Genomic DNA, 17,902 nt, shown 5'->3' with positions numbered 1-17,902 from the left:
GGAAGGGAAGGGAAGGGAAGGGAAGGGAAGGGAAGGGAAGGGAAGGGAAGGGAAGGGAAGGGAAGGGAAGGGAAGGGAAGGGAAGGGAAGGGAAGGGAAGGGAAGGGAAGGGAAGGGAAGGGAAGGGAAGGGAAGGGAAGGGAAGGGAAGGGAAGGGAAGGGAAGGGAAGGGAAGGGAAGGGAAGGGAAGGGAAGGGAAGGGAAGGGAAGGGAAGGGAAGGGAAGGGAAGGGAAGGGAAGGGAAGGGAAGGGAAGGGAAGGGAAGGGAAGGGAAGGGAAGGGAAGGGAAGGGAAGGGAAGGGAAGGGAAGGGAAGGGAAGGGAAGGGAAGGGAAGGGAAGGGAAGGGAAGGGAAGGGAAGGGAAGGGAAGGGAAGGGAAGGGAAGGGAAGGGAAGGAAGGGAAGGGAAGGGAAGGGAAGGGAAGGGAAGGGAAGGGAAGGGAAGGGAAGGGAAGGGAAGAACCCAAATATTATAAGCCTGATTTTATCACCTCCATTAGCCAGGTCCTTCTATGGGGCTCTTCATTCCAAGGCAATTATGACAGAAAAACCCAGCAAGCAGACAAGGTTCATTTTTTTTTCTCAGTCGTCTACTTTACCACAAATCAAAAACAACAGTACCTTTTCATGTCTAAACCATCCTGCTCTGGTCCTTGTTCACTGTCTGTCTGTTTGTCTGTCTCTGCCTCTGTGTGGTGTGTGTGTGTGTGTGTGTGTGTGTGTGTGTGTGTGTGTGTGTGTTCCTCTCCAAGGGCATTTACAGCTTACAAAAATTTGGCAACATATTTATGACCCCTGGGTAATTCCACAATCAAGAAAACACATTTAAGCATAATGAAATGCCTTGCTCTGCAAAAGTATAACAAAATAAATGACTCTATTCACAAAGGAAAACGTTTCACTAATGTAGAATTTGCATGTCTCTGAAGGTAACAATTTACTTCAATTAGCAATAATAATAAACCTGAGGAAAAAACTGAATATTCATAAAGGCCTGTATTTCAGTAGAGAACAATTATTTACTCTAGTAGCCCCACAAAGAGGGAAAGCTGGCTGGCATCAGTACCAGAATGCCAACATCTCCCCAGACAGCACTCACAGTAATAATAATAATAGTAGTAGCTACCATTTGTATAGCACTTTAAGGTTTGCAAAGCATATTATATAAAGTATTTCATGTGATCCTTACCATAGAGATTATATATGCATATATATGTATATGTATATGTATATGTATATGTATATGTATATGTATATGTATATGTATATGTATATGTATATGTATATGTGGGGTACCTAGATGGCTCAGTGGATGGAGTGCTGGGCCTGGAGTCAGGCAGAACTGAGTTCAAATCCACCCTCATACACTTACTATCTGTGTGACCCTGGGCAAGTAATTTAACCTTTGTTTGCTTTAATCCATTGGAGAAGGAAATGGCAAACCATTCCAGTATCTTTGCCAAGAAAACCCTATATTAGGGGCAGCTGGGTGGCACAGTGGATAGAGCACCGGCCCTGGATTCAGTAGGACCTGAGTTCAAATCCAGCCTCAGACACTTGACACTTACTAGCTGTGTGACCCTGGGCAAGTCACTTAACCCCAATTGCCTCACCAAAAAAAAAAAAAAAGAAAACCCTATATGGGGTCATGATGAGTTGGACCAGATTGACTGACTGAATATGTACATATATGTTGTACATATGTATATGTGCATCTATATTTACATATATTAATATAATTGCAGGATATATTGTGCATATAATATATACATATGCACATACACATATATCTATACATACGTGTGAATATTTTACAGATACTGAGTCTGAGGATCAGATAAGTTAAGCAACTTAACCGTGGTCAATTACACAGATAATAAATGACAGAAGTGAGTTTCAAACTCGGGCTTGCCCTTAACTCTAAGTCTAATGCTAGTTCCACCACTCTTTATTGGTTCTAAAGTCATTTCATCCTATTCCCGATGTCCCTGAGACACTGGGGCTGCCTCATTGCCTCTGCCTGTTCCAAACCACAGTCATGAACTTATATTACAAAACCAGAAAAAAAAAAAAACGATCTAAGAGATCAGCATGGGTCAAAAGTAGGCTGTTGGCCTAAGTTGGCTTGATCAACTCCAAATAAGGTAGAATGTTACTACTGATATTGTTGGGCTGCTACGACTACTGCTACTACTATTACTACTAGATTACTACTGCTTTTACTATTGGTACTTTTCTAGTGCTCTAGTTTTGGGAAATGCTCTACAAATATTATCTAATTTTATTCTCTCAATTATCCTGGGAGGTAGGTGCTAATGAGAGGAAAGTGAGGCAAACAGGGTTAAGTGATTTGCCCAAGGTCACACAGCTAGTAAGTGTCTATGACTGAATTTGAACTCAGATTTTCCTAACAACAGACTCAGCACCATCTTCTGTGCAACGTGGCCGTAATTTTTTCATTGTCTTTTATTCATACAAAATGATGTATAGACTCTCAGAGCTGGAGGATCATGGAACCTTAGAGACAAAAAAGGACCTAGGAGTCGTCTAATCCAACTCCTTCATTTTAAAGATGAGGAAACTGAGGTCCCTGGTTTTAATAGCATAAGCAAAACTTAACCATAACTTCCAAACCACCATTTCCACTGAGATTCTATGATTCTGCCCCCCCAACTTTCCCTTCTCCCAATTTTCCTTTATCTGTAGATATCACACCATTCTCTTCTTCACTCAAGCTTGAAACCCTGGATTCACCTGTGACTTTGCTTCCTCTATCACATTTATTGCTCAGTCCTGTCCAGTCTACTTCTGCAATATCCCTAGCAAAGTGGCACAACAGATAGAGCACCAGGTTTGAAGTCAGGATGGCCCTAGGCAAGTCACTTAATCCTGTTTGCCTCAGTTTCCTCATCTGTAAAATGAGTTGGAAATGGCAACTACTCCAGTATTTTTGCCAAGAAAATCCTAAATGGATTCGTGAAGTCAGACACAACTGAAAAACTACTGAACAGGGAGCATATAGCCATCTTTTGCTGCCATCTACTGGGCCTGTGAGGAACTGCGGCAGCTGCTTGACTAAATGGTGTGCGTATCATTGTTTTTGTTCCTGGCATTATAGGTACTCTCTTTTTGAAAGTTCTTCCTCAAAATTGTACACAGTAACAGCAACATTTTGTTATGATCAACTATGATAGACTTAGCTCTATTCAGCAGTACAATGATCCAAGACAATCCCAAAGGACTCATGATAGAAAATGCTCTCCACATCCAGAAAAAAGAACTGTGGATTCTGAATGCAGATTGAACCATCGTATTTCTACTTTTGTTTTTTTTTTTATGTTTTTCTCTTTTGTTCTGATTTTTCTTTCACAACATGACTAATGCAGAAATATGTTTAATGTGATTGTACATATATAACCTATATCAGATTGTTTTCTGTCTTGGGGAGGGGGGAGGGAAGGGTGGGAGGGAGAAAAATTTGGAACTAAAAATCTTAAGAAAACAAATGTTGAAAACTACCCTTACAAGTAACTGGAAAATAATAAAATACTTTTATAATTTTTTTTAAAAAAGAAAGTTCTTCCTCAGTTTCCTTTGTTTCTAAGGAAAGTAATCAGCCCAGGCAGTGCTTGCTCAGGATCCTAGGACATAGTTAATCCTCACAATTGTTATTGATAGTAGTAGCATCTGACTCAGAGATGTTTGCAATCATGAGGGCTTGGAGAGGTGAGTTTAAACATTATATGACTTTCTTCAGCAAGATCACAGGTATACAGCAAGTCAGATTCAATTGAAAAGGGTTTCTGCTTACTCCACACCTTATTGCTGACCTTTCAGTTGGGGATGGTCTCTCTCTCCATCTTGTCTCCAGAGACATCCAACTGCAAATCAGTCATGAATGTGAGTCTGAATCATGCCGATTTTGAGAGATTTGTAATGGTACCCAGACAGCATATTTTGGTTTGTGGCTATGCTAGTGTGAGGATCCTTCTCTGTCATCCCTTCTCCCCCCAAATTGTTCTCTTGAACAAAGCCTAATTCCAAGGTACTTTTGCTCTCCAAAGAGCAGTTCTCAACCTCCTGGTATATTGAGTTCACTCTGCCCCTTCAGGTGACACTGAAGATCTGAGCCCTTCTAAGGGTCCTCTGATGATTTCAGTGCCTTCTGTAAGATATCTTTCCTGGTGATTTTTAGACTGTCCACTTGAACTAAGGAGAATCTGAGAGGAGAATTTGTTTGAAGAAAAAGGGACTACTTGACTATAAGACTAAAAGATGAATAATTAAATTCATGAATGGGCTCACTAGAATCCAGGGAAAGGAAGTCTGTTTCAACATTGATGCTGTCCTCAGCAATATGAAAGTGGTAAGCAGCAGAGTTGTCATTGGACTTGGGTTCCCATCTTTTGCTTACTGATGAAGACTATCAGGCATGTGCTATAGCCACAATTATTACTGGCAGCAGTCTGTCTTGACTAGTGTACAGTGGGAAGTAGACATCAATATTTGGGAGTCCAGTGGCCAAGTTGCTCTGCTAAGTGAGGAATGTTTATTTACTTGGTATATTTGTACACTTTGTCATTTTGAAGTCAACAGAGTCTTTGAGCTAAGTTTGAATGTCTTCCAATGCCAAAATCCAAACATGAAGTACTCTCAGTAGAGTGGACATTGACATAGACTTGAGTTTCTACACTGATCCCTGGCATGTCTAAGTCACTGTCTCCAGGCACCAAAGGTGGGTAAAACTTTTTCATAAGCACATCACATTGAATTAGGACCATGCCACATATCTCTGTCTCATCATGGATACCATAGTATGAACAGATATGTGCCAGGATGATAATTGGGTTGTCAAGGAGAGCCATTCCTAATGGAAGCTAATTTCATTAAAAGCCTATTTTCTCCTCTTCATAATAATTTATGGGATCACTGGAATCCTCGAGTTGGGGGATAGGGGTGTGAGGACGATCCCTATCCGAGTCAGGCTATCTTTTGCCCTTCGTCAGGCTTGCTCCCTGCCCTCTGTCAGGAGCAGGTCCCCCTTAGGTCCTACTGCCTGAGCCAGGGCTCAGTATTCAGGTGTGTACCACCTCTTCCTCATGTCATCCCAAATCCAACTCTAATCCACTCCAGCTGACTTCACTGTCTCTTTGGATTTATTTCTTATCACTTTGCTTCCTTCCTTTGTCCCCATATCATTTAATACTTTTTTTTAAGGAGAGGAGGGAATGTTACATACCCCTGTTATATTGTAAACATATTAAAGGCAGGAATTAATGGTATTATTTATCATCTCTGCATAACAGAGGCCATCCCACGGAGCATGCATACAGCTTCTCCGGCTGCTTCTGGCCAACCTCATGTACTGACTTGGTCCTAAAGTACTCAGGTACAAAGCAGCCTCCTCATTGGCTGCTGAGCAGGAAGGACAGATGAGTAAGGTCATTCAAGAGTTATCAGGAAGTTTATTTAGTCATAGTGTGGGAAGGATATTCAACAAGGGTATTCAGTGAGGAAATCATATTGATTCAGATGTGTACACCTTCTTGATTTGGATCATGTTGTTGTTCCATAGTATGATGCCTCAGAGAAGGAGGCAGAGTTCTTTGTGGCCCATTGTACTCAGGCAACCAGGAAACCACATCAACAGCCTGAGGCAACCTCCGGAGCCAATAAAGTCTCAAGATAGGTCTCAGTATCTCTTTTTTTTTTTTTTTGTGAGGCAATGGGGGTTAAGTGACTTGCCCAGGGTCACACAGCTAGTAAATGTCAAGTGTCTGAGGCTGGATTTGAACTCAGGTCCTCCTGAATCCAGGGCTTGCGCCACCTAGCTGCCCCTCAGTATCTCTTAAGGAAAAGAATTAGTCTGGCATGTGTAGAGTAGGGCCTCAGGGGACCTGGAAGATAGTGCTCCTATCACAGGTTGCTGAGTGGAAAGTGAGAGCACTCAGCACCACAGCACTTAGGTTCCAAGAACAAATGAATAATTGCTACATTTGTAATGAATCTTATTTCTTATTTCCTTCTTATATCTTATTGCTCCTGCTATGCAAGTTTAGCCTCTATATCCTGCCATGCCCTTTCATATCCACCCTTTGGAAGGAAGAAGAATTGAAGCAGTGCCCCCCATCTCAACATCTGACCCTCCCATCTCATGATGTGCTTGCCTATGGCCTCATCTCCAGCATCCATTGGGAAGAGCGGTGCCCTCCACTCAAGGATGAGCATTCTCATACCTGGTCATCCCATTCTCATACCCTAGACATCCCAGTGATTCTGAACCCCTGTAGATTATCTTCTAAACACCATTCCCCACCCCTATCATCTGATTCTTTATTCTCATCCCCCTCAACCCTCCCAACGACCAATAACCAAACACTATCCAGACTTTCCACTGTGCCCTCTCGAATGCCTATTCCATAAGCAGCAAAATTCTCTTCATTCTTAGTCTTTACCTTTCCCATTTCTTCCATCTTCTAGCTATTAGTGAAACCTGGTTCCTCAGAGGTGGCATAGCCTTCCTGACCACTCTTTGCCTTCCAGTACTAGCTGTACCTCCATTGATTCTCCCTGGCTCACTGGTCAAGGTGGGGGAGTTAGAATACTTCCTTATAGCCACTTCCAGGATCTCCCTCTACCTTCATCACTCAGTAACTTCTCTTACTTTGAGGTTCATTCTATACATAACCACTACCAAATCAAAATCCTAGTAGTTGTTATCTATGAACCTCCAAGTCATTCCCCTTCCCTCCTCAATGAGTTTAATACATAACTCACAATTTTGCTCTTCTCTACGTCTCTCTCTCTCTCTCTCTCTCTCTCTCTCTCTTATTGGGAGACTTCATTGACCTTTCCTCAAACTTCTGAACCATTTAGTTCTTCAACATACTCACTTTCCATGTACTATTCCTCTACCCTACTTCAGCTGCACACAAAAATGTTCATACTCTTTTTTTCCCTTTCAAAAAATGTTTTCTTTTTTCCAATTACATGTAAAAACAATTTTTAACATTTTAAAAAATTTGCCTTTTAAATTCTCTCCCCCCACCCTTGAGAAGGCCAGCAAGTTGATATAGGTTATACATGTGCAGTCAAGCAAAACATTTTTCCATATTAGCCATGTTGTGAAAGAAAACAAAGACTGAAAAAAAAACCACCAAGAAGAATAAAGCAAGCAAAAAAAAGGTATGCTTTGACCTGCATCCATTAGTTCTTTCTCTGGAGGTAGATAGCATTTTTCATCATAAGTCCTTTGGAATTTTCTTAGGTCACTGTATTGCTGAGAATAGCTAAGTCATTCACAGTTGATCAATCATTACAATATTGCCGTTACTGTGTACAATATTTTCTTGGTTCTGCTCACTTTGCACTTCATCAGTTCTTACAAGTCTTCCTGGGTTTTCTTTTCTTTTCTTTTTTTGCAGGGCAATGAGGGTTAAGTGACTTTCCCAGGGTCACACAGCTAGTAAGTGTCAAGTGTCTGAGGCCAGATTTGAACTCAGGTCCTCCTGAATCCAGGGCTGGTGCTCTACCCATTGCACCACCTAGTTGCCCTCTTCCTGGGTTTTCTTGAAACCATCTTGCTGATCATTTCTTATAGCACAATAAATAGTATTCTACATACCACAATTTGTTCAGTTATTGATGGACATCCCCCTCAATTTCTAATTATTTGCCACCACAAAAAGATATTTTTGTACATATGTAGGCCCTTTACCTTTTTCTTTGATTTCTTTGGCATACAGATGTTGCAATGGTATTGCCAGATCAGACAGTAAGCACAATTTTATAGCCCTTTGGGCAAAGTTCCAAATTGCTCTCCAAAATGGTTGTATCAGTTCACTCTACCAACAGTGCATTAGTATCTTAATTTTCCCATATCCCCCAAATTTGTTGGTGTGAGGAATTATCTCAGAATTATTTTAATTTGCAAAAAATGTCATACTCTTGATCTTGCTACCACCCACAAATGCACCACACCCACATTTGAGAATACTCAAATGCCCTTATCCAATCAAACCTATTGGCTTTTCACCTCTCCCTGTCTTCCCTTACAAAACTCCACTCTTCATTTGCACTGTGATCTCCAATCCCTTGGTTCCTCAGTTCTCTTCCAGGCCACCTCCCCTGCACTAGCCACTCTCTCTTCTCTTCCTCATCCTGACCCCTTTGTGAATGAATTCAACTCTATACTCTCCTCCTCTCTTGAATCCTTCACCCCCTTATATCACCATTTATTGCCTGCCAAACCTCAGCCTTGGATCACTCCCACCATTTGCTGTATGCACTCCTACATATGTGCTGCCAAACTTGGGTAGAATTATGTTACATGATCTCAGCTGCATGCTCACTGCTGCTGGGCAATCCACCTAGATCTCTCTTATTGACTAACTATCCTACTCTCCATAGAAGCTCATCTAAACCTTTCCATTTCTCCTCAAGCATCCCATGACTCCTCCTTCTCCCCATCATTTCAGCTGAGATCCATGCCTCATATTTTACACACAAAAATAAGGTCATTTGCCATGAGCTCTTTCTTCTCTTCTCATTCAGATATCTTCTGTCATTATCTTCTTTACCCTATGCCACATGATGAAGTAACCTAAAAAGACTAGCCCCTCTACTTGTTCAAGTGATCTCATTCCATCCCATCTCCAACAGATTAATCTCTTTGTCATCCTAACTCAATCACTTTTGGGGGCGTTGGGCAATGAGGGTTAAGTGACTTGCCCAAGGTCACACAACTAGTAAGTGTCAAGTTTCTGAGACTGGATTTGAACTCAGGTCCTCCTGCATCCAGGGCCAGTGTTTTATCTACTGTGCCACCTAGCTGCCCCTCTTATTTCTAATCTTTCCCTGTCTACTCATACATTCCCTATTGCCTACAAACATGCCCATGTCTCCCCATCCTGAAAAAAACTCTCATTTGATCCTCCTGTCCCCACTAAATATCATCTTGTATCTCTTCTGCCCTTTGTAGCTAAACTTGTAAATGTTTTCTACAATAAAGGTGACTCCACTTTCTCTCTTCTCACTCTCCTCTTTATCTCTTAAAGTCTGGTTTCTGACTTTATCATTCCACCAAAACTTCTTTCACCAAAGCTACGGATGATCCCTTAGTTGTCAAATCCAACGACCTTTTATCAATCCTCATTCTCCTTGACCTCTCTGCAGCTTTTGTTACTGTTGACAATTCTCTCCTCCTTAATACACTTTTCTCTCTAGATTTTGGGACACCACCTCTCTTGGTTCTCCTCCTATCTTTTAATTTTTTTTTAATGAGGCAATTGGGGTTAAGTGACTTGCCCAGGGTCACACAGCTAGTAAGTGTTAAGTGTCTGAGGCCAGATTTGAACTCAGGTGCTCCTGACTCCAGGGCCATTGCTCTATCCACTGTGCCACCTAGCTGCCCCTCCTCCTACCTATCCAACTGCTCCTAATCTGTCTTCTTTGCTGTATCTTCATCCAGGTCTCACCCTGTGTAAATGTCCTTCAGGTGTTTTTTCCCCTCCATCTTCTTTTCTCCCTCTATACCACTTCAGTTGATGATCTCATCAGCTCCCATGCATTTAATTGTCAGCTCTGATTCTCATGTTTACCTATCCTTTTCCAACTTCTCTGCGCACATCTCCAACTGCCTTTGAAACAACTCAAACTGGATGTCCAGGAGACATGTTAAACTCAGTGTTGTCCAACCATAACTGACCAGTGCCCACCCCAATTCCTATTACTGTAGAGGACAACACCATCCTCTAAGTCCCTCAGAGGGAATTTGTTTTGCTTGGCTATACATATTTCTTATAAGGGATTTGTTTTTCTCTTTTTTTCTCCCAAAGGATTACTGGGTAGGGGGAGTGAAAATGGACTTCTGTTAATTAAAAAAATAAAAAAAAGGGCCAGAGAAAGTAAATATATTTGAAATATTTACCAATAACACAAATACCAGGCAAATATTTTTAACCAATAATGGTCAGAGTTGAATTTTTTTAAAGTTATTTTCTCAGGGCAGCTAGGTGCCACAGTGGATAAAACACCATCCCTGGATTCAGAAGGACCTGAATTAAATCCAGCCTCAGACACTTGACACTTACTAGCTGTGTGACCTTGGGCAAGTCACTTAATCCTCATTGCCCCGCCTCCCCCAAAAAGTTATTTTCTCATCTTTGCCAACAAGAGGCAAAGAAGATGAATCTGAGTACCTTTCTCTGCTTTGGCCCCTGGCTAGTAAAAGTTCTTTTTTGTTTTTCTGTTTGTTTTGGCAGGGCAATGGGGGTTAAGTGACTTGCCCAGGGTCACACAGCTAGTAAATGTCAAGTGTCTGAGGCTGGATTTGAACTCAGGTCCTCCTGAATCCAGAGCCGGTGCTTTATCCACTGCACCACCTAGCTACCCCCAGGTAAAAGTTCTAAAAAAAAGTGATAGTGCTAGACTTGCAGTCATTTAGAGAATCTGGCTTCAAATCCTCTTTTGCTGGGACAAAATAGAGACTGCATCTCCTTACGTTGCCCAGGTTAGAAAGATAACAGGCCACTCATTGGCCTGACCCCTCTGGTGAACATCACAGAAGTTTTGATCTCCATCCTTGGCCAGTTCATCTCTCCCTAGGCTGCCTGGTAGACCCCTACTCTCAGGGCTTCATTATTTTTAAATTTAGTGAGGACATCTGACCTGCGTTAGCCCTGCTGCTCCTCAGAACTTCTGAGCTCAAGTAATCCACCCGCTTCAGCCTCCCCTGGTAGTAGAGACTACAGGTCTGTGCCCCCATGCCCCCATCAAATCCTCATTCTGCTACTTACTAGTTGTACAACCTTCACCAAGTCATTTAACCTCTATGGCTCTCCATTTACTCATCTGTAAAATGAGGAGATTGAACTCGAAGACCTTTAGGGTTTCATGTAGTTCTAAAGCTATGGTGATATGACTCAAAAACAGGAAGAGGAGCCCATACTAAACTGGATGATCCAATATAAAGAGGATAGTTAGCTTTAAAAAAAAAATAAGAGGGGCAGCTAGGTGGCGCAGTGGATAGAGCACCCGCCCTGGAGTCAGGAGGATCTGAGTTCAAATCCAACCTCAGACACTTAACACTTACTAGCTGTGTGACCCTGGGCAAGTCACTTAACCCCAATTGCCTCACTAAAACAAAACAAAACAAAACAAACAAAAAAAAAAAACCTTAAAAAAAATAAGTGAGAGCTATACCCTTTATCACTTAAAAAAACAACAGTACCATACAGCTGGGAGTACAACATGAGGGATCAGAAAAAGGGGGAGAGAGCATAATGAATTGGAAAGACTGATTGATTTGAAATCAGAGATCATGGATTTGACTTTCCAGCTTGCTACCTGTATGGTCTTGGACAAGCCTTTTAACTTCTTCAGGGTGGAGATTCCTCATCTGTAAAATGAAGCCATTGGACCAGATGACTTTTAAGATTCCTTCTAAATCTCAACCAATGAATCAATCAATAAACATTTATTAAGCACTTACTATGTGCCAAGCACTGTGCTAAGTGCTGGTTATATAATCTTATGATTTAAGCTGATGTTAATCATGCTGTCATGTTCAGTCATTTCAGTTGTGTCCATCTCTTTGTGACTCCATTTGGGGTTTTCTTAGCAAAGATACTGGGATGGTTTGCCATTTCCTTCTCCAGCTCATTTTACAATTGAGGAAACGGAGATGAACAGGGTCAAGTGACATGTCCAGGGTCACACAGCTAGTAAGTGTCTGAGGCTGGATTTGAATTCATGATCGTGAGTCAGCTGGATACCAAGCTCTATCTACTGTCACCTATCAGCTCCCCCTGATATTAAACTTTAGTGTGAAAAAATTTAGTAGTCTAGTCTTTTGTCCCAATGTATTTTTAGGCTAATTACAATGAGGCATAAAAACATTTTTTGCTTTAGCAACCTCAAGAGGACCATACCTATACCTTTCAGCTTCCTTATGTCTCCTTCATAATATGGGGTTGTGGTTTCTTCTAAATGGTTTTTCCAGCTTGTTATGTGACTGATCACATCCCAGGACAGCACTACAGAAAGGTATTTGGAATGTGTAGTTCTGAAACTATCCATAAAAAGTCAACATTATCCACATCATTAATTTATGCCATAAAGTATGATTAGCTTTCAAAATGTATAGGAAATGGATTTAGCTGAAATTACAAATTCTTATGATGTTTATGTTCTGCATGGCCTGAATCAACTTAAGTAACAGAAAAGAACCAGCCCATCTCACTAATAATCATCAAAGCTAAATATGTCTCTACATTATAATGGGTTGTAGATGTAGTCAGGCAATGGATTAATTCACATGGTAGGAATGACTGACCATTTCTACAGCACACTTTTCTGACAGGTGGGAGGGTGAGGTGGGGAAGAAAAAAGAAAGATGAGCTAATCTGTTAATAATATAACACTTCCTTAATGCTTAAAAAATAATATCAGTGATGAGGAACTTAATAGGAGTAAAAGATGGCATTGAGGTGATGGATGATCAAATAACACACATTTCAAACAACCTGCAATCAATCAACATTTATTAAGAATCTACTGTATGGGGCAGCTAGGTGGTGCAGTGGATAAACCACCGGCCCTGGATTCAGGAGGACCTGAGTTCAAATCCGACCTCAGACACTTGACACTTACTAGCTGTGTGACCCTGGGCAAGTTACTTAACCCTCATTTCCCTGCCCCCCCCAAAAAAATCTACTGTGTGCCAACACTGTGCTAAGCACTGGGGATGTAAAGATAAAAGGAAAACAGTCCCTCCCCTCACAGGGCTTGCATTCTGATGGAAATAAAATGTGTATGTATATAGGGAAAGGAAAGTGCATATGTTAATATTAAATGGGGTAGGGGCAGCTAGGTGGCACAGTGGATAGAGCACCAGCCCTGGATTCAGGAGGACCTGAGTTCAAATCTTGCCACAGACACTTGACACTTACTAGCTGTGTGATCCTGGGCAAGTCACTTAACCCTCATTGCCCTGCCAAAAAAAAAAAATTAAATGGGGTGGTCATATGGTATGGGTGAGGGATTGACAAGGGTGAAGCCAGAATGTTACACTGATACCCTCCAGATGTTAGGAGAAAGTGCAGAGTGTCTCCAGCAAGTTGATTGGACTGCCTGTGGCTTACTTACAGGAAAAAATGGACAAGAATTGCTCAGAATGCATAGACATGAATGGGGTTTGATCTTTGAATGGAATGTCCAGTCAATGGGAAAAGATTCATTTGAATACCTGAGTTATATCAGACAGTAAAGGATAGGTGTAGATATCTAGATTTTTTCCCCTTTTTTAGAGAGGGAATGCTGTTTTATGCAGTGATGAAAGCATCCCCTGAATGTTCTCCTCCTGAAGTATGGGTAGTGGTATGATCAGTCAGTCAATAAACATTTATTAAGCACCTACTAGGTGCTAGACACTGAGTTAAACGCTGGGGATACAAGGAACAGCAGAAAGATGTATGTATAGAATAAGTTTCCATATATATGCCTATTTATGTCTAATAGTAGCCATCTCTGGGGATGGAAAGGAGGGGAGAAAAAAAAGAAAGTTACATGATAATTTCATTGTTTATTTGAAGGTAATAGCAAGTTATACATGGCAGATTTGCAGTTTCATTTGCAATCATCTTTTTATTGAGCTGTGATATGGAAATACTTGTTTTGTTCCATGAATTGAAAATATATATATATATATTTTAAATAGTCCCTGCTCTCAGTGAATTTACAGTCTAATGGGGGTAACAACATGAAAAGAACTGCCTACAAATAAGATAAATTTCTGATTAATCTGGGAGTGGAGTAGTCTGAGAGAGAAGGCACTAAGGTTAAGGAAGTCTGGCAAAGTCCTCTTGCAGCAGGTAAATCATTATCTGAGACCTGAGGGAAGCCAGGAGAGTTAGAAGGTGAGATGAGGAGGGAAGAACATGGAGGAGAGCCAGTGCTGGAATCAGGAGATGGCGTGTCACAGGGAACAGCACTTATACCAGTATTACTGGATGGCAGAGTAGGAGGAGGGGAGTAAGGTATAAAAAGACTGGAAAGGAAGGAAGGGGTCAGGTTATGAAGAACAGGACTAGGGGCAGCTAGGTAGCACAATGTATAGAGCACCAGACCTGAGTTCAAATCCAGCCTCAGACACTTGACACTTACTAGCTGTGTGACCCTGGGCAAGTCACTTAACCCCAATTGCCTCACCAAAAAACAAAAATGCTATATCTATTTCTCTATCTATCTATATATACACAAACTATATATGTGTGTAGACACATATAAACATATACACATGTATATCTACTTGCCTCCCCAGTTATAATGTGAGTAGAGATGGTTTCATTTTTTGTACTTGTATCCTCAGTACCTAGCACAGGGTCTGGAATGTAACAAGTATTTGATCAATACTAGTTGATTGATTGATTGATTGGAAGTGAGCTTGTACTTCTACACCACCAAACTGATGTAAAACACTGGTAATACACAAGTTTTACTAATGCATAGAAATGAGCAGAAACCAGGTCTATTATTCAAACACTTTTCAGGGCTACAAATAACTCCTTTGGGCTATGTAGACAAAAGAGTCAAACAAATGATTTCAAGGTCCTGAGGCCAGTTATTGGCCTAGCATATTATTCAACAAATTATAAGCTAAAAGACCCATTTCTACATCTGTTCCCTTATTTGTGGGCATTCCTCAGTAATCCCAGTGCCCAATCCCTTATTCCTTTCTTTGTTCTTCTCTAGAACCAAGTTCACTGTGCCCCTTAAAGCATGGATGAAAGTAGTTGTAAAAATTCAATTCAACTTCCATTCACCAAAATGTAGCAACTCTCCCCATAAATGAGTTAAATTATGACACCACAGGAGTGAACACAATCTAGTCCAGAGTGTAGGTCAGCCCTAATGATAAATGTTAGATTATTTCCAATCCTTTCATATGATACTGGAGAATACTTGTTTTATGGTTATGGAAAGGACAAGAGCTAAGGGAACTGTAGCTTCATCATGAAGTAATTATGTGGGTAAATGGGACCTGTCAACTTTTAGCATGAAGCCCAGTTGGGCAGTTTCCAATCTTGGTGTGTGGTTGGTAGAAAATTGGCATCTTGGTGACTTTGATGTTTTTATGTTGGTGTATAATTAGCATGTTGTTGGAATGAAACTGGCATGTTGTTGAGTTTGACAGTTTGATATAGCATGGTGAAATTTGAAATTCAAATTTTAAAATACAAAAATTGAAATTCAAACTTTGAAAGTTCAAATGCAAAATCTAAAATACAAAACTGGTATTCAAAATTTAAAATACAAAAATTGAAATTCAAATTTTGAAATCATAAATTGTAAATTTGAAACTTAAAATTATTCATTCAAATTTTTGAAATTAAAAATTCTTAATTTTCAAATTTGAACTCTCAAATTTTGAAACTTGAAATTCTAATTTAAAATTTAAGAAATTTAGGGGGCAGCTAGGTGGTGCAGTGGATAGAGCACCGGCCCTGGAATCAGGAGTACCTGAGTTCAAATCCGACCTCAGACACTTAACACTTACTAGCTGTGTGACCATGAGCAAGTCACAACTCCAATTGCCTCACTTAAAAAAAAATTTTTTTAATTTAAAAACTAAATATATGGCATTGGCATGTAATTGGCATTGATTTGATGGTATGATGCTAGTGTGTAACTGGCATGTTGTTGACTTTGATGTTTGATGTTAGCATGTAATTATTGTGTTGTTGGAGTATGATTGGCATGTTTTTTTACTTCAGCAGTATGATTTTGGCATGTTATCAACCTGCTGTTGACTTTGATGTTTTGATGTTGGCAAGCAATTAGCATACTGTTGACTTTGAAGGCTTAATGTTAGTGTGTAATTTCTGTGCTGTTGACTTTTATAGTGTGATGCTGATATGTAATTAGTATGTCATTGGCCTGTTGAAATTTGAAATGTGAATGAGCACACGCATGCTCCCAAAGCAGACTTGAGAGCCACTCTTCATGGGAGAGGCTTTTTTTTTTTTACCACAGTATTCCCAGGGGATAAATACATTAGCTCAAGGAGCTAATGAATGAGTTGAAATTAATTTCTTGATATTTATTCACTCATTGAGTTTTTTTTAACCCAGTACCTTCTAATAATACACTTCTGTTTTGCCATTTAAATTGTCAGATTTACTCTGTCCATGTTGCATTGTGATATTTTCAGTTGGGTTACTGAATCCTGCCAATACAAGAAAGGGAGAATATAATTTAAAATCCTAGAATGTCATATAATCTGGAAATTGCAGAACACCACGCAATAAACCTTAAAGGTCTTTTGCTTCAAGCCCCACATTTCATAGTACTCTTTCATTCTGTAGATTTGCTTGGCAATCTCATTTTTCTTCTTTTTCTGATGAGATGTCAAGGTGTTTGTCAGTATTTCCCAACAACTGTCTCAAACCTGCCAAGTCAAGAAGGGTAGACTCTAATTAAGCCTAGAATATCAGTGATCAAGAACAACAGGTGGTCAGATTTGGAAAGGGTATTAGAATACACTTGCTCTAAGGCCTGCATTGAGCAGTCAACGTTTATTCTGTAAGATTGCTTATCAGACTCACATCCTCTTCATCCTCCATGTACTTGGTATTTGTGCCTTGAACACACAACAAGACAAATTGTAATAATCTGGAAACTGCAAAGTCAAGAAAGAGAGACAGTACTTAAAAGCCTGGGAAGTCAATCAATCAAATAATAAGCGTTAATGAAGGTCCTGCAATGGGTCAGTACTAAGAAGGGTGCTGGAGAAAGACTAAGAATCCTCGCTTGCAAGGAGTGGACGTTGCAAAACCTAGAATGTCAGAGCTGGGAGGGACCTCACACCACACTTATAATCTCCTATTGTCTTCTTCCTTCATCCAGTCAGGATTGTTACTGTCACAAAAGCAACAGGAGCCATTGAAATATCAAAAAGAAGGCAATTATGCCTAAAAGGGCTAAATAATATCATACTGTCTCAGAACAAGCCTGGCATGCCATACCATCCCAGAAGCCTAAAATGTTAGAAATGGCAAAGACCTGAGAAGTCATTTGCTCCAACTCCCACATTTGACATTACACTTGGGTTTTGTAGTTTTGGCTTATTAAGTCACTTGCTTAGTACAATTGTCACTCCTGAGCTCTTACCTTACAATCTGTCATTTCTGTGACATCAGGAAGAATGAAGAGAATTTTAATAGGGAGAAAGAAAGCTTTCTGTCCACTGCTTCTGGAAACAGGACTTTTTTGGATGCTTTGGGAGACAAAAACAAAAAACAAACAAACAAAAAATCCAAAAAACAGAAAGAAAATTTCTAGCTGCCTAAGAGCTACTTAATGTGGTGGTGTTTTTTTTCCACCTACAGAGAAAACTCTGACTCTATAAGTAACTTCATGAATAGTACCATGTCTGAATTTGTGCCTGGGTAGAAAGCAAGACAGAGTGAGTGGAACACTGCTTGTCCCCCAGGAATGGCCAGAAACTTAAAGCAGTCCTTTATCTTAAAATGTAGAAGATGAAGTCAGTTGTGGAATGTTTGTTCCAAAGTGTGGAGACTTTCTGCAAAATTAAAAACCATAGTGTCATTTTGTCCAGAAATCCTCAATGTGAGAATCAGTAGGATAAAGTAGAAGAACTGAAGTCATAAATGCATCACATTCATTTCCTCCAGAAGGCTTAATTTGCTTTGATGGGATCCACCCATGTTTTACACTACAATTTGGCACAATCCTTGTCCATGAAGGAAATGCCTGCACCCAGTGAGTTGTCTTTTGGAAGCAAACAATAGGTTCTCTTCCCAAGGGGAATTTGATGCCTCTCCAGAATGTTAAAAAAAAATTCTACATCATGAAACAATTTTCTGAAAATTAAGCTCTGTGGT

The 17,902-nt window shown here is 40.3% G+C and overlaps 1 pseudogene; it reads right to left on the bottom strand.

Moving 5' to 3' along the window:
* Nucleotides 1-3,632: 3,632 nt before the first annotated feature.
* On the bottom strand, nt 3,633-16,621 carry LOC122747619 (annotated as a pseudogene).
* Nucleotides 16,622-17,902: the final 1,281 nt, after the last annotated feature.

The sequence above is a fragment of the Dromiciops gliroides genome, chromosome 3, assembly GCF_019393635.1.
Source record: "Dromiciops gliroides isolate mDroGli1 chromosome 3, mDroGli1.pri, whole genome shotgun sequence".
Classification (NCBI taxonomy): Eukaryota; Metazoa; Chordata; class Mammalia; order Microbiotheria; family Microbiotheriidae; genus Dromiciops; species Dromiciops gliroides.
The sequence above is the reverse complement of the archived record's forward strand: the minus strand, read 5'-3'. Positions and strand labels throughout refer to the sequence as shown.